General features: G+C 40.0%; 1 protein-coding gene across 3 annotated transcripts in view; it reads left to right on the top strand.

Annotated features, from left to right (window-relative positions):
* Nucleotides 1-26,782, top strand: part of SHROOM4 (shroom family member 4) — a 248,510-nt gene that overhangs the window by 82,427 nt on the left and 139,301 nt on the right. The window contains exon 2 of one of the 3 annotated variants that reach the window (XM_081567886.1): nt 13,021-13,109. The exons of the other annotated variants lie outside the window; for them this stretch is intronic. The gene's annotated coding sequence lies outside the window, so the exon portion shown is untranslated. The remainder of the gene's footprint in view (nt 1-13,020; nt 13,110-26,782) is intronic. 3 annotated transcript variants of the gene reach the window in all.

The raw sequence follows: 26,782 nt of genomic DNA, 5'->3' as shown, positions 1-26,782 counted from the left end.
AGACTCTTAGAGTGCCAGTTCTCCTTCCTTCATAGGGTTATTGTCAGGGTTCATGATACTATCTCTTAAGCAAGCATTAAGCCCTGTGCCTGAACACTTAGTGGGTACACAATGGAAGTTAATGTCCCTCTCTTCCTTCCGGCCTTGTCCTGCCTACCACTGCCCTCTACTGAGGAGAGTTAGTAACTGCTTTGAACTTGTATTTCTGGTTTGAGCCAAGTAGCTCTGTTCCATTCCATCTCTTTTTAGCCCTGTAAAGAATAGGCAATCTTATGTGAGATATAACACAAACTGGTGAACCAGATTCAATTTTGTGAATTAGTCCTTGTAAAAATATTGCAGTATGTATCTTTGACAATTTCTGACATAGCAAAACTGAATTAGAGTTTTATATTGCATGGATAGCTAACCATTGGTGAGATGTTTTTTTTAATGTATTACAAGATCCAAAGGTACTAATCATTGATGTTTGGAATATATAATCCAATTTGTGTTGTTCATTGTCATGGAAATAGTCAAAATCACAGCCTGAATCTGAATTTCATTCACAGTTTTTCTGGATAGTATGATTTCCACGTTATTTCTGAGGAGGAACATTTATATGAATTGGTACTTTTAATTCCCCTGACAGGATGATGTAGGTTTCTGTAAGAACAATACAAATACAGGGACCCAAGAGGTTCTTAGTGCCAGACTGGTGAAAGGCCATATCATTAGATTTCTCTTCCATGAGAGGATTTTGGGGTGTGGAGGGAGATCCCTATGCCTGGCAATCGGACATTATAGTAAAAGGTAGTGAACAAAGGGTACTCTTGGTGTCAGATCTGAGTTTCAATTTCACCTCTGCACCATTCATTAGTTATATGATCTAGACAAGTCTGTTGACCTCACCTTACCTCAGCTTTATCTTGTGTAAAATGGAGAACAATTATATCAACCTTGAGGACTTACTGTGAGTATTATAAATGAGATAAACAGTTCTGTACCACTTAGAACAGTGCTTGGCATACAGAAGGCAAACAACAAATCATTGCTCTTAGGATCGATTCCAGTTAATAGTGGTTAAGCACCTTGGAGTGCAGTATCATTTGCCTATTGGAGAGTGAAAGGAGCAATATCATGTACATGATATAGGGACTCAGTTCCTGGGTTCACATAGAATCTGAGCCACCCTGGATGCTTCAGATTCTGTTAGAAGTTTATAGTCATTCTCCTGAAGGGCAATGGGAATTCACTGGGTTGCTTAATAACCATTGGTGCCATGTGGGCAAGAACAGTGCAGAAGAATTCTGGGGAGTAAGGTGTTACTTGGCTCTGACCAAGTATTAATATTTTACTATTAATGTTAAATGCAAGTATTAATATTTGGATTTACCAACCCACACAGAAGTGAAATGCTGCTGTCATTTTGGGGTTCTGTAAACATATATTCATGAATCAGGTGAGCCAGTCACCAGAGCTCCCTTTTGAGAGGAGGGAGGTTGCTGGAATCTTTGTTTCCTGTTGAGGAATCTTGCCCGAGAGACAAAAAGAAAACCCTAAACTGTTCTCATAAGAAAAGAACAATCTGGCTGAAGAGGGTTCCTTAGTAAAGGATAAACTTCGCCATCAACCTGCTTTGTAAATGAAAAACAGGTATACCAATTAATCTATAGTGATAGAAAGATGATCAGCCTGTGAGGGAGCCAGGAAAGGGTATGTGGTAGTTCAAAGGGCAGAAGGAAACTTTTGGGATTAATGAGCTTTGACATATATATGTTCACTATCTTGATTATAGTTATGGTGCATATATATGTCAAAGCTCATCTAATAATGTACTTTACATATGTACAGTTTAATGTATTTCAACTATATCTTAATAAGGCTGTTATTTAAACCCAGTACCTATAATACCTGGCATGTAGCATTGTTGTTTGTTGTTCAGTCTCTCAGTTGGTTGTGTCTGACTCTTTGTGACCCCATGGACTCAGCACACAAGGATTCCCTGTCCTTCACCATCTCCTAGAATTTGCTCAAACTCATGTCCATTGAGTCAGTGATGCCATCCAACCATCTCATCCTCTGTCATCCCCTTCTCCCGCCTTCAATCTTTCCCAGCATCAGGGTCTTTTCAAATGAGTCAGCTCTTCGCATCAGGTGGCCAAAGTATTGGAGCTTCAGCTTCAGCATCAGTCCTTCCAATGAATATTCAGGGTTTATTTCCTTTAGGATAGACTGGTTGGATCTCTTTGCAGTCCCGGGGACTCTCAAGAGTCTTCTCCAAAACCACAATTTGAAGGCATCAGTTCTTCAGTGTGCAGCCTCCTTATGGTCCAACTGTTGCATGCATACATGACTACTGGAAAAACCATAGCTTTGACTAGACGGACCTTTGTAGGCAAAGTAATGTCTCTGCTTTTTAACATGCTGTCTAGGTTTGTCATTGCATTTCTTCCAAGGAACAAACATCTTTTAATTTCATGGCTTCAGTCACCATCTGTAGTGATCTTGGAGCCCAAGAAAATAGTCTCTTACTGTTTACATTGTTTCCCCATCTATTTGCCATGAAGTGATGGGACCAGATGTCATGATCTTAGTTTTTTGAATATTGAGTTTTAATCCAACTTTTTCACTCTCCTCTTTGACTTTCATCAAGAGTCTGTTTAGTTCTTCGCTTTCTGCCATCAGGGTGGTATCATCTGCATATATGAGGTTATTGATATTTCTCCCACCAATCTTGATTCCAGCTGGTGCTTCATCCAGCCCAGCATTTCACATGATATACTCTGCATATAAGTTAAATAAGCAGGGTGACAATATACACTCTTGACGTACTCCTTTCCCAATTAGGAACCAGCCTGTTGTTCCCTATACGGTTCTAACTGTTGCTTCCTGACCTGCATACAGATTTCTCAGGAGGCAGGTAAGGTGGTCTGGTATTCCCATCTCTTGAAGAATTTTCCACAGATTGTTGTGATCCACACAGTAAAAAGCTTCGGTATAGTCAATAAAGCAAAAGTAGAGATTTTTTCTGGAATTCTCTTGCTTTTTCTATGATCCAACGAACATTGACAATTTGATCTCTGGTTCATCTGCCTTTTCTAAATCCAGCTTGAACATCTAGAATTTCACAGTTCATGTTCTGTTGAAGCCTGGCTTGGAGAATTTTGAGCATGACTTTGCTAGCATGTGAAATGAGTGCAATTGTGTGGTAGTTTGAACATTCTTTGGGATTGGTATGAAAACTGACCTTTTCATAAAAGTCCATAAAAATTCATAAAATTCATAGCCCCAGCCTAATCACAAGGAAAATATCAGACAAATACCAGTGGAGGAACATTCTACAAAATACCTAACCAGTACTCCTCAAAAATGTCAAGGTTGTTAAATACAAGGCGAGTCTGAAAAACCGTCAAGAAAAAGAATAGCCTAAAGAGATGTGCCAACTAAATGTAATGTTGTATGTCATGTAATGTTGGCATCCTGGAACAAAAAAAGGATATTAGGTAGACAATAACAAAATCTTGAATGGTATGGACTTAAGGTACCAATAATGTATCAATATTGATTAATTTTAGTTATTACAAATGTACCATATTAATGTTACATATTAATAATAGGAGACATTGTATGGAGGGTATATGGGAATCTTTGTGCTATCTTTGCAGTTTGTATATCTAAACTATTCAAAAGTAAAAGTTTATTTAAAAGGAAATAGCACTAACATCATACTTAATGATGATAAGCTTTCTCATTAAGATCGGAAACAGGGCAAGGATGTCCTCTTTCACTACTCCTTTTCAACATAGTACTAGAAGTCCTAGATAATGCAGTAAAACAATGAAAAGCATACAGTTTGGGATGGAAGAAATAAAATTATTTGTCGATGACATGATGGTCTATGTCAAAAATCTGAAAGAAAGGACAAAACAACTTGAAGTGAATAAGCAATAATAGAAAGGTTGCAGGATACAAGGTTAATATAGAAAAGTACATCACTTTCCTATATACCAGCAATGAACAAGTGAAACTTGAAATTAAAAGCATAATATCATTTACATTAGCACCCCAAATCAAATACTTAGATATAAATCAAAATATGTGCACAAACTACATTGGGAAAACCACAAAAAGTCCAATGAGTGAAACTGAAGAACTGAATAAATGGATAGATATTCCATGTTTGTGGATAGAAAGATGCAATATTGTTGAGTCATTTCTTTTCAAATTGATGTACAGATTCAATGCAATCTCAGTCAAAATCCCAGCAGATTATTTAGTGGATATCAGCAAATTAATTCTAAAGTTTATTTGGAGAGGCAATAGACCCAGGATAATCAGCACAATATTGAAGGACAAAAACAAAGTTGGAGGACTGATACTACTTGACATTAAGATTTACTATAAAAGTAATCAAGAAAGTATGCTATTTGCAAAAGAATAGAAAAATAGACCAATGGAACAGAATGAAGAGCACAGAAACAGGCCCATGTAAATATAGCCCACTGTTTCATGACAAAGGAGCAAAAGTAATACAATGGAGCAAAGGTGATCCTTTCAACAAATGGTGTTGGAATGATTGCACATCCACAAGCAAAAAATAACAATAATAATCAAGACAAAGATCTTATACCCTCCATAAAAATTAACTCAAAATAGATCATAGACTTAATGGGGAATATAAAAATATAAAAGTCTTAGGAGATAACAGAGAAGAAAACCTAAAAGACTCTGGGTAAGGTGATAAAAACACCAAAGGCATGATCCATGAAAGAAATAGTTTATAAGCCGGACTTCATTAAAATTAAACACTTCTGCACTGCAAAGACACTGAGAATAAGAAAACAAGCCACGAAGCTAGGAGAAAATATTTTCAAAAAAATCTTTATCCATTCATCTGTCAATGGATACTTAGGTTGCTTCCATATGTTGTAAATAATGTAAATAATACTGCAGTGAACATGGGGCAGGGGGTTCACATATCTTTTCAAATTAGTATCTCCAATTTCTTTGAATAAATACCCACAAGTGGAATGGCTGGATCATATGAGAGATCTAGTTTTAATATTTTGAGGAACCTCCATACCTCCATAGTGGCCAAACAAAGTTACATTTATACCAACAGTGCACAAGGCTTCCCTTTTCTCCACCTCTCCTCCAACACTTGTTTCTTACCTTTTTTTTTTTTATAAATTTATTTATTTTAGTTGGGGGCTAATTACTTTACAATATTGTAATAGTTTTTGCCATACATTGACATGAATCAGCCATGGGTTTACATGGGGAACACATGTTTCTTACCTTTTTAATAGTAGTGGGTTACAAAGAATTGAACATTACTGAGTGACTTTCACTCACTCACTCATTCTGATAGGTATGAGGTGATACCTCATGGTGGTTTTTATTTGCATTTTTATTTGATTGGTTACATTAAGCATCTTTTCATGTGCCTGCTGGCTGTATGCCATTCTTGGAAAAATGTTTCTGCAGATCCCCTGCTCATTTTATAATCAGGTTTTTTTTTTTATGGAGTTGTGTGATTTATTTATATATTTTGAATATTAAACACTCATGGGATATTTTATTTATAAATATCTCCTCCCATTCAGTAGACTGCCTATTCATTTTGCTGGTAGTTTCCTTCACTGTGCAAAGGCTTTTTAGTTTAATGTAGTCCCATTTATTTATTTTTGCTTTGTTGCCTTTGGCCTGAAGAGACAGACAAAAAAAAAAAAAACATTTCTAAGACTTATAACAAAGAGCATGGTCTATGATTTCTTTGACAACTTTTATGGTTTCAGGTCTTAAATTTAAGTCTTTAATCCATTTTGAGTTTAGTTTTGAATTTTGTAAGAAAGTGCCCCCTTTTCATTCTTTTGCATGTAGCTGTCCAGTTTCACAACACCATTTATACTGCCTTTTTCTTACTGTGTATTCTTGCCTCCTTTGTTATAAATTAACTGCCTATATAAGTGTGGGTTCATTTCTGGGCTCTATTCAGGTCCATTGATCTGTCTCTCTGTTTTGTGCCAGTACCATACTGTTTTGATTACTATGGTTCTGTAATATAGTTTGAAATCAGGAGCCCATTATACAGAGTGAAGTAAGCCAGAAAGAAAAACAACAATACAGTATACTAATGCATATATATGGAATTTGAAAGATGGTAACGATAACCCTATATGCAAGACAGAATAAGAGACACAGATGCATAGAACAATTTTATGGACTCTGAGGGAGAAGGTGAGGGTGGGACGTTCTGGGAGAATAGCATTGAAACATGTATATTATCATATGTGAAGCAGAACACCATTCCATGTTCGATGCATGAGACAAAGGCTCAGGGCCGGGGCAATGGGATGACCCGGAGGGATGGGATGGGGAGGGAGGTGGGTGGGGGGTCCAGGAGGGGGAACACATGTGGACCCATGGCTGATTATTGTCAATGTATGGCAAAAACTATTACAATATTGTAAAGTAATTAGCCCCCAACTAAAATAAATAAATTTATAAAAAAATAAAAAAAAGAAATCAGGGAGTATACCTCCTGTTTTATTATTATTTCTTAAGATAGTTTTGGCTATTAGAGGTCTTTTGTGTTTACATAAAAGTTTAGAATTACTTGTCTAGTTCTGTGAGAAATGTCACTGTTATTTTGATAAGGAATGCATTAAATCTGTAGATTGCCTTAGGTAGTATGGTAATTTTAATAATATAAATTCTCCCAAGCCATGAACATGGTATATCTTTCCAAGTATCTGTGTCATCTTAAATCACTTTCATCAGTGCCTTATCATTTTCTGAGTATAGGTCATTTACCTTCTTAGATTTATTCCCAGGTATTTAATTTTTTCATGCAATTGTGAATAGGATTATTTTCTTAATTTTTATTTCTGCTGGTTTATTTTAGTGTATAGAAAAGCAACAGGTTCCTGTATATTAATTTTGCACCCTGAAACTTTACCAAATTTATTAATGAGTTCTAGTAGTTTTTGGGAGAAGGCAATGGCACCCCAGTCCAGTACTCTTGCCTGGAAAATCCCATGGACAGAAGAGCCTGGTAGGCTGCAGTCCGTGGGGTCACGAAGAGTCGGACATGACTGAGCGACTTCACTTTCACTTTTCACTTTCATGCATTGGAGAAGGAAATGGCAATCCACTCCAGTGTTCTTGCCTGGAGAATCCCAGGGACAGCGGAGCCTGGTGGGCTTCCATCTATGGGGTCACACAGAGTTGGACACGACTGAAGCGACGCAGCAGCAGCAGCAGCAGTAGTTTTTTGGTGGTATCTTTATGATTTTCTATGTATAGTATCATGTCATCTGTAAACAGTAACAGTTCTTCATTTCCAGTTTGGATTCTTTTTTATTACTTTTTCTTGTCTGATTGCTGTGACTATGACTTCCAATACTATATTGCATGAAAGAGGCAAGGGTGGGCATTCTTATCTTGTTCCTGATCTTAGAGGAAATGCTTCCAGTTTTTCACCATTGAGTATGATGTTAGCTTTGGGGTCTTTATTATGTTGAGATATGTTCCTTCTGCGGGCTTCCCTAGGGGCTCAGTGGTAAAGAATCCACCTGTAGTGCAGGAGATATGGGTTCGATCTCTGGGTTGGGAAGATCCCCTGGAAAAAGAAATGACAACCCACTCCAGTATTCTTGCATAGGAAATCCCATGGACAGAGAAGCCTGGTGGGCAATGATCCATAGGGTTGTAAAAAGTTGGACATGACTTAGCAACTAAACAACAATGTTCCTTCTATACCTACTTCCTTGAGAGTTTTTATCATAAATAAATTTTGGATTTTTTCAAAAGAATTTTCTGCATCTATTGAGATGATCATATGATTTTTACTCTTCAGTTTGTTAGTGTGGTATATCATATTGATTGATTTGTGGATATTACAGAAAAGGACTAGCTGAATATTCATTTCATTCATTCAGATCCATTTAATGTTAATTCTAAAATACATGTTGAATTGCATGTACTCTGTTTAGCCAAAATAATCTTGAAGAAGAAGAACAAAGTTCGAGGACTGACACCCCTTAAATTCAAATTTAGTAATCAATTAGTATAAGACAATGTGGTACTGGCATAAGGAAAGACATATATAAATAGATACTCTTAGATATCTGCCTAAAAGAAATGAAAACATTTATCTACACAAAAACTTGTATGTTTTATATTCTTAGCAGCATCATTCCTAATAGTCAAACTTTAGAAATGTTCCAAATGTCCATTAATGGTGACAGAATAAACAAGACATGATACATCCATACAATGGCATCTTATTTGGTAATAAAGAGTATTTAAGTACTGATAAATGCCATAATTTGGATGAACTTTGAAAACATGCTAAGTGAAAGAAACCAGGCACAAAAGACCATATATTTTATGATTCCGTTTATAAGAAAGGCAAATCTAAAGAGACACAAGTGATTAGTGGTTACCTAGGGTTGGGGGTAGGAACATGGACTGACTGAATATGAGCTCAAAGTTTCTAATTAGATGTGGTGATGGTGCACAACTCTATAAATGTGCTAAAAACCTTTGCAGTATACTTAAAATGGATGGATTTTATGGTTTGATAATTTTGTGGCATATAAATTGTATTTCAACAAAACTATTCATTGAAAATTATAAATAGTTATTCCCCTAAATGCTACACATTGTCAGAAGACTTCGGATAGGACTTGTCATTATATCTCAGTTCAGTGCAGTTCAGTTGCTCAGTCGTGTCTGACTCTTTGCAACCCCGTGAATCGCAGCACACCAGGCCTCTCTGTCCATCACCAACTCCCGGCGTTTACCCAAACTCATGTCCATTGAGTTGGCGATGCCATTCAGCCATCTCATCCTCTGTCGTCCCCTTCTCCTCCTGCCCTTAATCTTTCCCAGCATCAGGGTCTTTTCCAATTAGTCAACTCTTCGCATGAGGTGGCCAAAGTATTGGAGTTTCAGCTTCAACATCAGTCCTTCCAATGAACACCCAGGACTGATCTCCTTTAGGATGGACTGGTTGGATCTCCTTGCAGCCCAAGGGACTCTCAAGAGTCTTCTCTAACACCACAGTTCAAAAGCATCAATTCTTTGGCACTCAGCTTTCTTTATAGTCCAACTCTCACATCCACACATGAACACTGGAAAAACCATAGCCTTGACTAGATGGACCTTTGTTGGCAAAGTAATGTCTCTGTTTTTAAATATGCTATCTAGGTTGGTCATAACCTTCCTTCCAAGGAGTAAGCGTCTTTTAATTTCATGGCTGCAATCACCATCAGCAGTGATTTTGGAGCCTCAAGGGAAATGATATTAATAGAAAGGGAGTGAGATGAAAAATAAAACCTGTTTTCCTAGTATTTTTTATTGAAATCTAGTTGATTTACAATGTTGTGTTAGTTTCAAGTTCATTTTCAACAAAATGGTTCAGGTATCTATCTATCTATCTATCTATATCTTTCTCAGATTCTTTTCCCTTATAGATCATTATGAAATATTGAGTATAGTTCTCAGTGCTGTACCTTGTTGGTTATCTATTTTCTCCTAGTCTTTTTTATGCAATTGGAATTTCAAGAATGAAGTTGTCCATGAGCAGAAATCTACTGTTCTTAGACTGGGAGAGACGTACACATGACCCAGCTTCTTATGTAGGCTGTATTTCAGAATTGTACAGCATATAGAGAGGGAAGCCTGGGAGGTTTTTGTAAGATTCTCCAGTTCTGCCTTTACCTATAAAGTGCCTTTGGTTCATTTTAGTGATTTAATTCCCATTGTTAATAGGGAGAACCCACACCTTGTTGGTTGTGCTGGTGCTATAGCAGCTGCTGATGGATGACCAGAGCAAAATCAATCAGAGTGCTGATTGCAGAGGAGCCAAGGGTTGCATCTGGCCTGCATGTTAGGGACCATATCCCTCATGTAGGCTTTTGCCTGACTTCTGTACATTTACCCTAGTTGAAACCCCACTGCCATCCCTCCACAGCCATATTCCCTGGCCTTCCCTGAACAGTGCTGTGGGCCCCCTCCCTCCTCTGGAATTTTACAGAAAGATCTTTTCAGCGTTGCTTCAAAATTTCATTTTCTCTCCCCCTCTGCTACTACTTAACTCAAGGACAGAGGAAATAGCTGCAGTCCAGAAACACACATAATAAAAAAAGAAGACAAAGAAAGAAAGAGAAGAAGCCCCTAACCCATCCCAAATCTTTAAGAAAACAATTCCCATAGGATTTGGTTTTGAATTGCCGTGCAGTGTGGGGAATGTGAAACATGTGCTCATCAGGGCCCTTTCTGCTTGGAGCCTACCTGACTTCTCTCCTCCCTCCCCAGCTGGCTGGGCTAGGCTAGGCCCAGGGGAGCTACAAAGCTGCCAGCTCAGAAGATGGAGACAAATGGCAAGGCCCCAAAGGACAAAATAAGACTTGTTACTAGTTTTGAGACAAAAGCAAGAGATGCAGTGTTCAAGCGCTGTGGGGGTAGATGCTGCGAAGCCTGGAATCCACACTTTGAAGTTAGACTGAGGCTGACTTGGCAGTGACTTTGCTGGAGGCAGCATTTTCTGATCTGGGCCTCCATTTGCTTTACCACCTGACTGTCACCTTGACTATTACCACGCTTTCCTGACTTGGTCTCCCTGCAGCCAGTCAGTGCCTCTTCTGAACTGTCTGCCCACGTGGTTGCCTTGCTGCTCTTTCTAAAACAGAGATATGATTTCTACTCCCTTTCTTCTAGTTTTTCTCACCTCCTCCAAGAGAAAACCACATTCTTTAACGTGATAGATGAGATCGTTTATAAACTAACCTCAGCTGCTCTAGCCTCGTGTTTTGTCACCTGTACTCATTCTCGAGTAACCCCACAAACTATTTACCATTTTCCTGAAGGCATTTTTTTTTCTTTCCTTCATCAGCCCCTTCGCGTCTGCTAGTCCTTCAGCCAGGAATGAATACCCTTTTCCTCTTTTTCTCCATTACATGATCTCTCACCCATCATTTGAGACCATGTGCTCACTGGGAGTAGTTTTCAGCTTTTTTCTTATTGCCAGAGCTCACTGAATATACTGCAGGAAGGCAGTGTGGTGCAATGGAAAGAACCCAGACTATGAAGTCAGCTAGACTGTGTGATAATGGGTAAATGACTTAATTTCTCTCTGAACTTCAGTTTCCTCACCTGTAAAATGGGAGTGTACAAAGTAGTTGATGTTTATAAGTGCCAAGCACAGTACCTTGTATGTGGTAGTACCAGGTACTTGGGCAATGTCACATGTTGTAAAAGAGATGATAGAAAAATTATTCATTCATCCTCAGTTAGGATTCTATGGAGGCATTTCCCTCTCGGCAAAATAGTGGGTGGTGTTCTCTGGGACTAGCTTTACCTAGTTGACTTCTTGAGGCTTTTTTGGCCACTCTAATGTCTAAAGGGTGTTTTGCAAGTACCCTGCTTTCTTGGGAGCAGCCATCAGCTGCCTTCCCGTTCATGTCCCTTGGAAATCTAAATGGGCAGGTATGAGAGGGGAGGGGTGACATTTTAGGATCTCTTTCTTCTCTTCCTCATGTTCTAGTCTTGTCCTCAAGCCTCAAAGAGATTGTCGAGCAGTCATTCCATGTTGGTTTCATTCTTTCTTGCAACGTTCTCCCTGGGCTTTTTTCCGCAATTGGGATTTCAGAAATTAAATTGTCCATGAATAGGAATCTACTGTTCTCCAATTGAGATGGACATACACATGAGCCCGTTTCTCATCTGGACTCTATTTCAGAAATGTATACAAGATGTCAAAACTATACCACTTGGAACGAGAACAATATTTATTTAAAAAAAAAAATTAGAGGGAAAAAAGTTGCCTTGCTTCAATTCCTACTGGAATGTAAAATAACTATGTGCTGATGCTGCACTTTGAGAGCATTGATTTAGTTATCCTCAGGGTCACTGGATGAGTTGTGCATGGACACACACACATTCAGAGTATTTTGTTGTGAACTGGGAATTTCAGGCATTCTGATGCCAGAGCAGGGCTTTGCTGGATCTAGTCATTCATTAACAATGGTTTATTAAGTGTTCCCTTGTGTGCTAAGCCTTGTGCTAGGCAGGGAGAAGAAAAGAAGCCAGGGAACCACCAGTCACAGATGGAGAAATCTTCTAGAACACAGTAGGAGAGAATAAAGGAAGCATTAAGGCAATAATACAAAGTAAATTTTAAAGGAGAAGGGGTTGAGCTTACTGAACTGGAGTCCCAGGACAGATTTCCTGGAGGGGATGGCGAGACTTAAGCAGGGCCCTGGAAGATAGGGTTGGAGACCCTTGAGTCATTTGAAGTACTCTCTTAGCAATGCACATTAGAATTAGTATTTGTTTGCAGGACGTGGGAGCAAGAATGATCAGTAGTTATTCTGAAAGAGGCTACATGGAAGGCTGAGAGGCAGAAGAACAGAACAGGAACAACAGGCAGAAGGCATCTTAGTCCTAGTGGTACCACTGACCCATTCTGAGTAACCTTGGGCAAGTCTTTTCTCTCTGAACCTCAGTTTCCCAATCTATACAATGGAACTAAATAATACCAGTCTTACACATCTCCCAGGACCATTGTTAAGAAAGCAAATGAGATAATTGTGTGACTATGCTTGGAAACGTAGAAACGATGGTTGGTATTATGAAGGTAGATGTTTATATTACATTCATTCTCCTGTAGCTGGGAATAGGATGACCTCAGTATTTGAATGAATTTTTCTTGCCAGGCCTCTTATAGCCTGCCTGCCACTAGTTGAGTGTGTATACTTTAAACAGGGTCTTTCACACAAGTATACATGTGTGTATGTATGCATTTATAAGCTTGCGCTGGGCTAGGGTATTAGAGGCAAGACAGCATAAAGACTGGAGAACACTTAGGAACAAAAGTGATATATAGAGATGGGGATTTGTGCAAACATCTTTTAGCCTGCTTACAGAAATACATGCCTGTTTTCCACGGGCATGACAGGGCATGTAAGCCGTGTCATCTGTTTTCCTTGGTGTATTGCAAAGCCTTTCTCTTTGTCTCCCTGATTGCAGGGTGCCTCAATCCAGTTCATCCTTCATACTGCTGCTAAAGTGCTCTTTCCACCCCTCATGGAATTCCTGGGGTCCTTGGTGCCCACAAGGTAATGTACATGTTCATTCACATGACATTGAAGCAGGGCACTGAAATAGCCGCAATTCAGTTCAGTTCAGTTCAGTCACTCAGTCATGTCTGACTCTTTGCAACCACATGAACTGCAGCACACCAGGCTTCCCTGTCCATCACCAACTCCTGGAGTATACTCAAACTCATGTCCATAGAGTCGGTGATGCCATCCAACCATCTCATCCTCTGTCGTCCCGTTCTCCTCATGCCTTCAATCTTTCCCAGCATCAGGGTCTTTTCCAATGAGTCAGTTCTTCACATCAGGTGGCTAAAGTATTGGAGTTTCAGCTTCAACATCAGTCCTTCCAATGAATATTCAGGACTGATTTCCTTTAGGATGGACTGGTTGGATCTCCTTGCAGTCCAAGGGACTCTCAAGAGTCTTCACCAACACCACAGTTCAAAAGCATCAATTCTTCGGTGCTCAGCTTTCTTTATAGTCCCAACTCTCACATCCATACATGACTACTGGAAAAACCATAGCTTTGACTAGATGGACCTTTGTTGGCAAAGTAATATCTCTGCTTTTTAATATACTGTCTATGTTGGTCATAGCTTTTCTTCCAAGGCACAAGCATCTTTTAATTTCATGGCTGCAGTCAACATCTGCAGTGATTTTGGAGCCCCCCAAAATAAAGTCTGTCACTGTTTCCATTATTTCCCCATCTATTTGCCATGAAGTGATGGTACTGGAATAGCCACACCTCTTGTTAAAATTGTGGAATATTTTAATACCAGCTTTTCTTCTTTGTTCCCTCAAGACCTCTCCTTCTGCCCTTTTCCCCACTCCTGGGCCCTTTTTAACCTCCTCAAAGCCCAGCAACTAAAGGGATAGTGCCCAGCATATCAGGAAGCCTGGAGGACAGTGTTCTGTGCATTGATCTACATAAATTTTACCTAGTCAGTGCTCCTGCTGTTCTCATTTTTAAATATCTTGAGGATTATCTCTGCATTCATGGTTCATTTCATCCAAGCTCATTTTTTCTGGCCTCATCTCTCACAAGTTCTCCCCACAGATGGCAATAACACTGAAATTCTCATATTCTATATCTGGATTGATACACCTGTTTCTCTCAAATGTACTAGAAACTTCTTGAGGGCAGAGACAGTGATTCCATCACATAATTTCAAAGCCCAGCTCAGGATCCAACACATAGTAGACACTCAATACATGCTTGTTTATTAACATAGAGAATACTGGTAGATGGAACCATTCTGTTTGTAATCCTGTAAACTACTCCAGGGTCCAGACCTGAAGCTGATGCAAGGCACTTTTCTGGTCTCACTACATCCCTCCTGAATGGTATTCACATTTTCAGTATCCCTGAATTGGAGGGGAAGAGAAAATACTATTTCCATTCTCTTACTATGAAATGGAAATATTTCAAAGGTGTATCTTAACCACACAAAGAATGCTTAATAGAATTGAGACATAGAGTCACATCTCTGGAACTTTCCCTTACACACAGTGCTATAAAGCCCTTTGGGATTTGGGGGTGAAAACTGCTGCCCTACTGTGAGTAATTTTAGATCACTGCCTTCTGGGTAGGTGTTGGCTTGAAACCTCTCTATGGGGGCATGAAGCCTATCTGTTAGAAGTCATGTAAATGTCCTTGCCCCTTATTCCTCCAGCACTACCAGGGAAGACACTAGTTTGTGGGGATGGAGATAGAGAATACATTACCTCTCTCTTGATTTGGTTGCCAGCTTCTGTCTCATTAGCATGTTTTCAAAATTGGCAGTCCCTTGAGCAACAAGCTAACTTTTGTTTCAGGAACCTTTCTGACACTCTGAGTTCCATCTTCCCTACACCAACAAGAATAGTCCACTGTAGCCAGCTAAACTGTGAGGACTATAGAGAAGACCAAGCTGGGAGAATGGCTGGACCCCATCTTCAAAGAACTTAGTGTACCTTGGGAAGCAGGCTTCATCCATCGGGTATGACTTAGGCTGCAAGTAACTGAAACTGACTCTAACTGAAAATTATCTCACATAACGGGAAGTCCAGGGAAAGGGTAGGCATCAAGATGGGTTGATTTAGCTGCTCATAATGACTGTCAGCAGGTACTTGGTTTACTTTGTTCTTATCCAACAGGAAAGAGAAGAATCTAATAACTAGGATGTCCAGGAAACCATGTTGGTGTCCAACATTCTCAATTCCATTTATATAGATAGTAAAGAAACATGAACACTGGAGAACAGTAGGGTAGATTCAGAGTACACACTGAGTTCACATTAGCTGTGTGGTTTTGCACAAGCCCATTAACTGCTGTGTGTGTATGTTCCCTGAAGTGTCAAATGGCAATTGTTATATCTGACTTGCTTCCTAACATGCTCATGATGGGGAGGGATCATGTGACATAAGATAAAGCATTTGGTAAGCCAAATACAGTACCATAAGACTGTTAAAAATTACTTTTATCAGAGAAGATGTACATGGAATACCTACTGTACACAAGGTACTGTTAGATTACAAAGTTAAAATAAAATTCAGTTAATACCCTCAAGTTCCCCCAGAGTCCAACAAACATCTACTAAATACCTGTAGGTGCTGAGGAAACAGATATGAGAAATACATAGTCTCTGCCCTCTGGGAGTTCCCAGTAGGGCAGAAGAGACAGACCCATGGACAGACATCTTCAGTGCACTGTGGTAAGTGCATGGGACAGTAGAGGTGCGTACAGAGAGCTATGGGGAGTCATAGGAATTATTAATCTTTCCAGGCTGTACAGGGAACGGATAGGACTAGTGTCAGGAGTTTATAAAGCAATAAGATAAGAAAAGAATCATTTGGCACAAGTGTGCGTGCACACACACAGACACACATTTATTTATTTATTTAACAAAGCCCCCAAACAGCTTTCTTACTCTATATTTGAGGAGCAAACTAAGGAGTAGAGTCTGTAGAAAACAATGAGTAAACAATGGGGTGATGAATTCTTTCCTCCTTCATCTCCATATGTTGTGGTTAACCCACATATGCTCCCTAGAGGTTCCAATCCACATCTGCCGTCTGAAACTTAAGCATCTACATGGGCCTCAAAATGTCATGGAACACTGACCCTCAATGATAGAACAATATCCTCCTAAGTTGCTTCATAATCTCCTATAGCATATCCTCTGAGAGTTGCAGAAGATTGGACCCCTAATCACTGGGTATGTGTATCAGCTTTTTCAGAAAACATTATTTGGCTGTAGAGTCTCACGTATGCTATCATTAAAAATTACAATTCTCTCTCCTATGTTTCTGTCTTAATATACCTTAAACTAAAACTGTATTCAGAAATGGTTTATGTACATTTTAAAAACAATAAAATATTCTTTAAATATAAAGTGATCTTTGTTTTTTTCACATGCTGTTTTCATCAACCTTAACAGTTCCTTGAACCTGCTAGTTGTGCTGCTCGGAGAGAGCATACAAAGTCTTAGAATCTACTCCTTGTCTTTCTGTCTGACTTATTTCACTTAGTATGACAATCTCTAAATCCATCCATGTTGCGGAAGATGGCATTATTTCATTCTTTTTAATGAGGAAGACAAATGTCATGATATTGCTTATATGTGGAATCTAAAAAAAAAATGATACAAAGGAAGTTATTTACAAAATAGAAACAGACCCACAGATAGAAACAAACTATGGTTACCAAAGGGGAAAGTGGGGGAGAGATAAATTAGGAGTATGGGATTAACAGATATACGCTACTATATATAAATTAAACAACAAAGACCTACTGTATATCTTGTAATAGCCTATAATGGAAAACAATCTGAAAAAGAAGTATATATATATATATAACTGAATCGCTTTGCTGTACACCTGAAACTAACATTGTAAATTAACTATACTTAATAAAAAGAAAAAATTTTAAAGTATCTAATCCTTCAGAGTTAGATGTTGAATCTCAGTGACAAAGCATTACTTGTCACCACTTGTGTAGAGAGATTTGCTGCCCAAAGCTTTACTGCCTCCTAAAATGCCTTCATTAGAGCCTGATTGGATTTGACCACTAGAAAGTCTGCTGCAGTTCTGGTGCATGGTTTCCTGTGCTTCAGAGACTCACAAAACACCCCCCTGGACAGCTTCTCAGGCCTGGGCTTCTGTTCTTTGGCCGACTCTGTGCTTTATTACCTCCTGAAGTACTTACTCACTGCCTGTTCTTAAGTTACTCCCCGAAGCCCAAAGCTTGACAGTACTTTCCTGGGGGACACAGCCAGCCTCCCTGTGAGTCCCAGCTGAAGGACTCAAAAAAGCCAGAAGCAACCACTTGCATGGGACTGGCTTTGAAAATGGAATGGCTCACCTTTCTAAAACCAATGTATGAAGGAAAGAATCTGTATTGAGGGGAAGGAAGAATGCTGAGTGAATCCTTTCAGAAAATGAACAAAAAAAAGCAAGAAGGGGTGGACATGTTCTCCAAATGGTAGGGCTCTTTATTATGTTGGGAATCATCCCAGAGCTGGAAAAGATGCCAGAGCTGTGGTAGAGGGTGAGCCTGTGGGCTAATGATCAACATTTTGACCTTGTTCAAATGGATGTGGCAGAGCGACCTTAGACCACATTGCAACATCTATCTTTTCTTTAAATTTTACTTTATACTCCTGTCCCCAAAAAATTGCTTTCTAGTTTTTGTTTATTCATTTGCAAAAGGGAGTTTGCAAACCCATAACATCTAGTCAAGGGAGTTGGTTAAAACATTTGAGTTTTGTACAAACACTATAATCTAAGGTCTTAGTCCAAGCTGCAAACAATTTCCAAGAAACAAAAAGTGCACAGCAATTGAATTGAAGCTAACATAAAAGGATTTCCAAGAATGAGACCCTGCGGATCCCACAGGGTAGAGGAATAAGAAGCACTTCTTTGAGAGTTCCCTGCTCAATATAACTTTAGTTAAGTGCTCACCAATGTAATTCCACCAATAACCACTCTATGAGGAAGGTGTTATTATTCTCCCCATTGAACAGATAAGAAGGCAAGTTTCAGAGAGGTGACTTGCCAAGGTCAAACTCTGCTGCTAAATGGCAGAGCCAGGATTTGAACTCACGCCCAACACACAGTAAAGTCTCAGCTCATGCATATTGTTTGTGGAATGAGTAAATTAATGAAATCTTTTTGACAGTTATATCCAGGAGCAGTTTTGGGGCCTGTTAGTATGTTTCTGACATTTTATAACAGAGTTTTTCAAACATACAGAAAGAATTGAAAGAATTTTACATTGCACATTCATTTACCCATCATTATCATATGTGCTTGTACTCAGTCACTCAGTCGTGTCTGACTCTTTGCAACCCCATGGACTGTAGCCTGCCAGGCTCATTATCATGTACTCATCTATTATTAATATTTTACTATACTTATTTGATCACATATATGTTCATTTATTGATTTCATCTATCCATCCATCAACCCCTGTTATTTTCTGATACACTTCAAAGTAAATTGAAGACATCAGTACAGGTCTCTATAAACATTTCAGCATACGCATCATTTATCCATGTTTATATTTCTTCTTTTGAGGTAATATTTATATACAATGAGATATACAAATCTTTAGCATACCATTGAGTGAGTTTTGACAGACCCTGAACCTGTGTATCCCAGACCCCCATCAATATATGGAACGTTACCATCAACATAATTTTTCTCACGTATGCTGCTTTTAATTGTGCTATACAACTGCCTCAATTCCATTGAAAGCGAGACGTCAATGATTCTAACTGGGAGGCTGTGTTGAAATTGCTTTTCCTCATTGTCTGTTGCTCTGGGGGTGAACCAGGTGGCACTCAACAGAATTTGGTCCTCAGGGCCCTTCACTTTGATAAATTTCACCTGGAAGCACTTCTCCTTAACTTTATCAGTTTAAACTGAAGTGAAACAATTAATTTGTTTTATTTTATTGTAATTTAATGTCAGTAATGTATAAGGGCCTGCTCTTTTCAGCAGGGATTCTTTCATCTGTGTTCGTTTAAAGTAAAAATAATGCTGCTAAAGATAAAATCTTCCTGGCTTGGGCCTCAAAGTGAGCTCCAGTTAGTTCATTGAAACTCACACCAGGGCTGAGAGATGAAGTATACACAGAACACCCAAAGGAGTGTGTGTGTGCCTGAGCAGGCTTTAAATGAGAAACCCAAAGGGCCTTTGCCCTATTTGAAAAGGGCCTATTGGAACAGATAAGCAGGGTTACCTCCTCAAAACCTTGGCTTAAAATAATTTGGTTTGTAGTAAGCGTCAGGCTATTCTATGATCTGGGGATTGTGAAAGGGATTTAGACTGAATTAGCAGAGATACTGATGGGCCTCCCAAATATTGCCTGTGGTTTTGGTCCTTTTGGTTAATGGTACTGTTGCTGGTGGGCAATGGGATGATCACCACTATGATTTCTGATTCAGGAATTTTCAGAGTTTAGAATTGATCAGAATCACCCTGAGGGATTGAAACACAGATGATTGGGACCCACCCTCAGAATTTGATATTCTGAAATTTTGATGTTCTGAAAATTTGACCTTCTAACAGGATCCCAGAGGACCCTGCTGCTGCTGGTTCAGGGACCACACTTTGAGGACCACTGCTTGAATGAGTGAATGAGTAGGACCTCTTATATTGATACAAGACTACATTTTTCCCCTCTATAACCTTATGGTATTATTGATAGTTGAACACTATAAATAAGAACAGGCACTCACTCCCTACACTACATTACAGTTTATGGTATGCTTGTTCCTACTAAGTTTTAGAGTTGGGGGAGGGGATACTAGAGAAGATATACACACTACTTCTTTCTCCAACCTGCACAGCAGGAATTTCACTTTGTACTGGGCTTATTATGATTCTGGCTTTTCCACAGTCCTAACTGATCTTGCTGCAGACAAGGAAAGAACCCAGGCCTCAAACCACATGGCACAGTTTTCACTCCCTCCTGTGTCAGGACCTTTAGAAAGAGATAATATGTGGCTATGGGGACCATGTGTCCCAGATTTCCTAAGATAGCTCTGATTTCACATATTCTGTCCTCTTGTCCCCATAAATATAATTGTCAGACCATGTCCCGCTTTGGGCTCAGAAGATATTGTTCCCATATGCATGGCTTAGGGGCCCTGGGGAGCCAGAAGCAAGTCTTCCCTTTCTTTCTTGAGATTGTGGAGGTCAGGGCATAAAGAGGCTCATAGAAAGGGCTAAAGGTTTGGGGTGAATCTAAACATCTGAGATCAGCAACAAGCTGCTTGTTGCTTTTTTTTCCTCCAAGCATCTCTCAGTGATCTCTGTTACAGATCCTTGAATGTTATGATACGAGATTTTGAGTGCCTAGAGGGACTGAACTGGACCTCTGACTGCCTCTCCTCCCCCCGCCCCCCAACCCAGAAGGACCACACAGAAATAGCCCAGACAGAAGAGCCACTCCAAAGAAGGAAATTCCACATCCTTCATTGACTGACCACTCAGTCTAATATTTACCTACTTTCTCTGGAAGGAAGTTCTTCCTTCTTGCTAACATCAGTCCCCCTCATTGTGATTTCGGTTTCTTTTCTCTTGTTTTGCTTTCAGTAAAAATTGAGAACAGCTGGTCCTCACCCTCTACATTCTTTATGTGCTTAAAAGTCATATTAAACCATCCTTCCTGGGCCCAGGTTTAACCATCCTTGGAGCTCCTTTATCCTCCTGCATGTATCTGACTTGGCAATTGTTTAATCATCTTTGCCATGGGGAAGCGGCTTAGGCAGTTTGGACCAATAGTGCAGCAAAGCCTAAAGCTTTATGGCTTGTGCTAATGGGCATGCTAAATGTTTAGTAGAGACTATTTTCGAGCATGCAGTTGCGAACAATTTAAAGTGGACTATACATGGAACCCATTTCCTCTCCCAGCTCCCCCAACAGGGCCTCCCCTTAGCAGCTGAAATGAGTTAGTGGCAATCAGCACAGAGTAGGAATCCTGTGGTTTCTGCCCTTTCCTCCTGCTGGTTCTATGACAGCTAGTCTCTAAAAATAAGCTTTCTCCTTAGTATGGCCAGTAAATGTGACTTTGGAATCAGTTGGGCTAAGGGTCTAGGAATCATCTTAGCCAAAGAGCAGGGGGTGCTAGTGCTGAAGCTCCATGTGAGGTTTAGGAGAGGCTGGAGGTGAGGGCTGGGGTGAACAGGGGTCTGTGAGAGACTAGATACAGAATGTTTGCTGTCTACAGGATGATTGCACCTCAGAGTTGGACATGCTTTTTTTTGCAAGTTTGCGGAGGACTTGTCTTAGCCTTTTGTTTGTGTGCTTGGCCTCTGTCCACTGCACCAACTCTGAAAGTGATACCAGAAACCTGTGGCAGAATCCCAGCCCCAGGGCCTGTTTGGTTCCTAAAATAGCGGAGAGTGACTTGCCACACGGTTCTCTGGGGGTTACCTACCTTCAGTTGTATGCATTATTGAGCTGTTCATGTAGTGTGGGAAGGCTGTTGTCTTAGGTCACGCTGCAGGATGGGTTCAGGGCCTCTGCTGATCAGAATGAAATACATCTAGCTGATGGTGCTGCAGAAGAAAAGCATAGGGCCAACTGATATTTGTCCTATTCTCATCTTCTTACTGTTGGCTCCTCCTTTTTAATAAAACCTTAAAGGCTCTCCTCTTCATAAACACTAGGCAGGCAGTTTGTTGCAGCAAAACTATAGGAGCAGTTAATGTACCCAGCCATAAAGAAGGAATAGAAAGAGACAGAGATGGAAAAAAAAAAAAAAAGGTTTCATTTGTAAGAGGGTGTCATTGAAGACTTCATCAGGTGGGGGTGGGGAGAACAGTTTGAAGCATTAGCTGCCTTGGCATTGAGCCAAGGCAAATTTCCAGAGAACCATTAAACTCTTTTGCAATTCCATATAATTCACAGCAGCCACAGGTAATCTGAATCAGACCCAACAAAACTTCCCTATCACTTATTATCCATTAGTGATGAATGCATACTATGGATATTTAAACTTTTTAAAAGTCATATCATGGTGGCCACGTTTTCTGAAACCCAAATCAGGAAACCTAGGTTCACAAATTTTTTTTCAGATTTATGAATATGTTTATATGGAAAACCTCACAAAGGTATAAACCCTAAATTCCACTTAAATACTGAACAAATGGCCTTTAAGGAAGGAACTATAGTCACTGTGAAGTTGGGTCAGAGTTCTCATTCAAACATTGGTGAGGGTCTCCCACACACACCTTTTTAAGGGTCTGAGGAATTGGTTAATTAAGCACTAAATCAAATTAGAGTATGGTTTATGCCCATTGTCTGAATTTGCTCTTAAAATTCTCAGGGATGGTAGACTGAAAGAGCCTGTTGTAATTTCTTTAACACAGGAAGGTGGGGTAGATGTTACTTTGAATTCCCAGATGCCAGGAGCAGTTAAATCTCTTTAGTGTTCATGGTCTCTTTGTGAGGGCTTGTGTGTGTTTTAAATTAACTTCCTAAGGCTGGGAGCATTGCAAACTAAAGAGAATCATATATGGATACAAGGTATTGTTGCCATGCACCTAAGTTTATTTAAAAGCTTCATTCCTCCTACCAAATTAGCATTCACCTCTGAGCACTCACCACAAAGAGGAGATGTTTAACTCAAAGGACAATTATTCTGGAATATTCTTAGCCAATAATAATAATGATGTTTTTTAAAGGCTTGGAAAACTAAAGTACCTCTTTAGTCAGGACTCTTTACATTTCTAGTTAAGGATCATGAATAGCAATATACCCATGGAAAATATGGGCTTTGCACAATCTTGAAGAAGAAAATATTTGAAGCCTAATTAATCATGGGCTTCCCTGGTGCTCAGATGGTAAAGAATCTGCCTGAAATGCAGGAGACCTGGATTCAATCCCTGGGTCGGGAAGATCCCCTGGAGAAGGAAATGGCAACCAACTCCAGTATTCTTGCCTGGAGAATCCCATGGACAGAGGAGTCTGGAGGGGTCCATGGGGTCGCAAAGAGTTGGGCACGACTGAGTGACTGATGCTACCAGATTTTCTATCTTGGGCAAGTCATGTAACATCCCTGAACCTCAGTTATATGATCAGAAAAGTGAAAATAATGTTACTTGCCCAGAATCAGGCAAATGAATGGAATGCTATTCTGCTGCTGTTCAGTCACTCAGTCATATCCAACTCTTTGTAACCCCATGGACTGTAGCATGCCAGGCTTCCTTGCCCTTTACCAACCCCCAGAGTTTACTCAAACTCATGTTCATTGAGTCAATGATGCTATCCAACCATCTCATCCTCTGTTGCCTCCTTCTCTTCCTGCCCTCAATTTTTCCCAGCATCAGGGTATTTTTCCAATGAATCAGCTCTTCACATCAGGTAGCCAAAGTATTGGATCTTCAGCATCAGTCTTTCCAATGAATATTTACGGTTGATTTTCTTTAGGATTGACTGATTTGATCTCCTTGCAGTCCAAGGGATTCTCAAGTGTCTTCTCCAGCACCATGATTCAAAAGCATCAATTCTTCAGTGCTCAACCTTCTTTTTTTCCCAATTGATTATTTTAATTGGAGGATAATTATTTCACAATACTGTGATGGTTTTTGCCATACATCAGCATGAATTGGCCACAGCTATACATGTGTCCCCCCAATCCTGAACCCTCCTCCCACCTCCCTCCCCACCCTGTTCCTGGGTTGTCCCAGAGCACTGGCTTTGGGTGCCCTGCTTCATGCATCAAACTTGCACTGGTCATCTATTTTACATATGGTAGTATATATGTTTCAATGCTATTCTCTCAAATCATCCCACCCTCGCCTTCTCCCACTGAGTCCAAAAGTCTCTTCTTTACATCTGTGTCTCTTTACTGGCCTGCATGTAGGATTGTCAGTACTGTTTTTCTAAATTCCATGTATATGCGTTAATATGGGGCTTCCCTGGTGGCTCAGCAGTAAAGAGTCTGCCTTTAATTCAGGAGACCCAGGTTCAATCCCTGGGTCAGGAAGATCCCCTGGAAAAGGAAATGGCAACTCACTTTAGTACTCCTGACTAGAGAATCCCATGAACAGAGGAACCTTGCAGGCTGCAGTCCATAGGGTTGCACAGAGTTGGACATGACTGAAGTGAGTAAGCAGAAGCAGCATGCGTTAATATACAGTATTTGTCTTTCTCTTTGTGACTTACTTCACTCTGTATAATAGGCTCCAGGTTCATCCACCTCATTAGAACTGACTCAAATGCTTTCCTTTTTATATCTGAGTAATATTCCATTGTGTATATGTACCACAACTTCCTTATCCATTCATCTGCCGATGGCCATCTAGGTTGCTTCCATGTCCTAGCTATTGTAAATAGTGTTGCAGTGAACATTGGGGTACGTGTGTCTCTTTCAGTTCTTGTTTCCTTGGGGTGTATGCCTAGCAGCAGGAGTGCTGGGTCATATGGCAGTTCTATTCACAGTTTTTTATGGACCAGTTCTCACATGACTACTGGAAAAACCATAGCTTTCACTATATGGACCTTTGTTGGCAAAATGATGTCTCTGCTTTTTAATACATTGTTTAGGTTTGTCACAGCTCTCCTTCCATAGAGCAAGTGTCTTTTAGTTTCATATCCTGAGGTCCTTTCTAATTTTAATTTCAACAAAGATTTGTTGAACAAACACTGTGTGATCAATACAGACTTTTATTTTCCTAAGTCCAGTAATAGAACTGTAAAAAGACATTGTCTGAATATCTCTCCCATTATAATGCAAGTATCCTGAAAAATGTCAACATATATAGGAGTAAATAAAATAATGCAAAATGATAAATTCTGTGAAGAAAGTAAAACAAGGTAATGTGATGGAGGGGGCTTCCCAGGTAGGGCTAGTGGTAAAGAACATGCCTGCTAATGCAGGAGACGTAAGAGAACCGGTTTTGATCCCTGGGTTGGGAAGATCCCCTAGAGGAGAGCATGGCAACCCACTCCAGTATTCTTGCCTGGAGAATCCCACGGACAGAGGAGCCTGGCAGGCTACAGTCCCTTGGGTTGCAAAGAGTCAGACATGACTGAAGTGACTTAGCACGCACATATACAATGTGATGGAAAATGATGGCAGTTGGGGTGGAGGAAACAGAGGAGGAATCTACTTGATATTTGTGGTCAGGGAAGGCCTTTCTTAGGCCTTATGCTATTTGAGCTGATACCTGAATGGTGAAAGATGCTACATAAAGATCTAAAAAAGAATGTTCTCAACAGAGAGAATAGCAAGTGCAATGGTCCTGAGGTGAGGATAGGCTTGACCTCTCTGAAGAACAGAAAGTTTGGTATGATTGCGTTGTATGTAGGAAATGAGGCCAAAAAGGCAGCCATAGCCAGATTGTGTAGGGCTTTTTACACTGTAAGAATATATATTTTTAAATTTACACTGTATTTACACCATAAGAATCATTCCTTGGTCTCTCTGATTCAATTAGTAAACATAAGTGCCAGATGTTAATGATAGGGGTGCTTGATATTTACCCATAAGAAATCCAGGAAAAGGCATGGGGGTAGGAGGTTTAAAACAGAGAACACAGCCTAAATGCTCAGGAAAGAGAGAGGTAGGGATGGAAGAGTGTATGTACACAGGGAAAATGATTGGGGAGGGATGGAAACAGTTTGGAGGGAGGAAGAAAAGCTCTAGAGTAACCTTGACTATGAGCAATATCCTCAGTGCCTAGGTTTGTGAAATCTGTGGTCTGAAGAAGTCAACCATTATAGGGGAAGGGGTAGGGATCTGCCCTTGTGTGTAAGATTAAAGAAGTGAGGGAGTGAGTAGGGACAGGAAGTAAAAGTCTGTTTCTTTCTTTTCATCGAGCCTTAACCTGAAAAGCAAGTCTGCTAACTAGGAGAAGGGCTTCACACTGCTTTACCCTTATTGATTCCTCAGACCTTGAACTCAAATGCCCATCATTTCCTCCTTATTTTCTTTCCTAAGAAATCCTGGTATTGCAAAGGAAAATGTGCTCTGATATGAGTCCCTACCCAACACTAGGGGCTTCCCTAGTGGCTCAGTTGGTAAAGAATTTGCCTACAATGCAGGAGACCTCGGTTCAATCACTGGGTTGGGAAGATCCCCTGGAGAAGGGAATGGCAACCTACTCCAGTACTCTTGCCTGGAGGATCCCATGGACAGAGGAGCCTGGCAGGCTACAGTCCATGGAGTTGCAAAGAGGCAGCCATGACTGAGTGACACACACCCAACACTAACACACAAACAATTGAGTACATTTCCTCTCCCTTTTGGTTTTTTCATTTGTGGAAACTCAATTTTGTTTTCTGTTATTTGATGCATCTCGGTGAGCCAGAGAGGGATGGTATGTCACTTCTCAGTCACCACACAAATAGGACAGTAGCTTGGAACTAAACAGTATAATGGCTTACTTGTTACCAGCTTTGCAGCACTATGTGAAAGCAGCAGCAAGTGTGCCAGTTTAATTTAAAATGGGATCTCTCCTAGGGTCAGTAAAGAATGGTATTGTTGTTAACCTTTGCAATGTCTACGTATAACTTTGTAGGTTATTTCCATGGGAGTTGTTTGCTTTGTTAGCAATTATGTAGAAGGATGGGAGGAAATGAAATGCCTGTTTCCCTCACTCTTTATCTGATACTGTTCTGAGAGCTAAGTGAAGACCCAAGATTCAAATCACTGCTGCAAGGATGGGACCTAGGCAGAGGCAGTGTTCTGGGAGCGG

This window comes from Giraffa tippelskirchi, chromosome X (assembly GCF_054371585.1).
Source record: "Giraffa tippelskirchi isolate mGirTip1 chromosome X, T2T-mGirTip1v1.2.pri, whole genome shotgun sequence".
NCBI lineage: Eukaryota > Metazoa > Chordata > Mammalia > Artiodactyla > Giraffidae > Giraffa > Giraffa tippelskirchi.
This window is presented reverse-complemented; position numbering and strand designations above follow the sequence as displayed.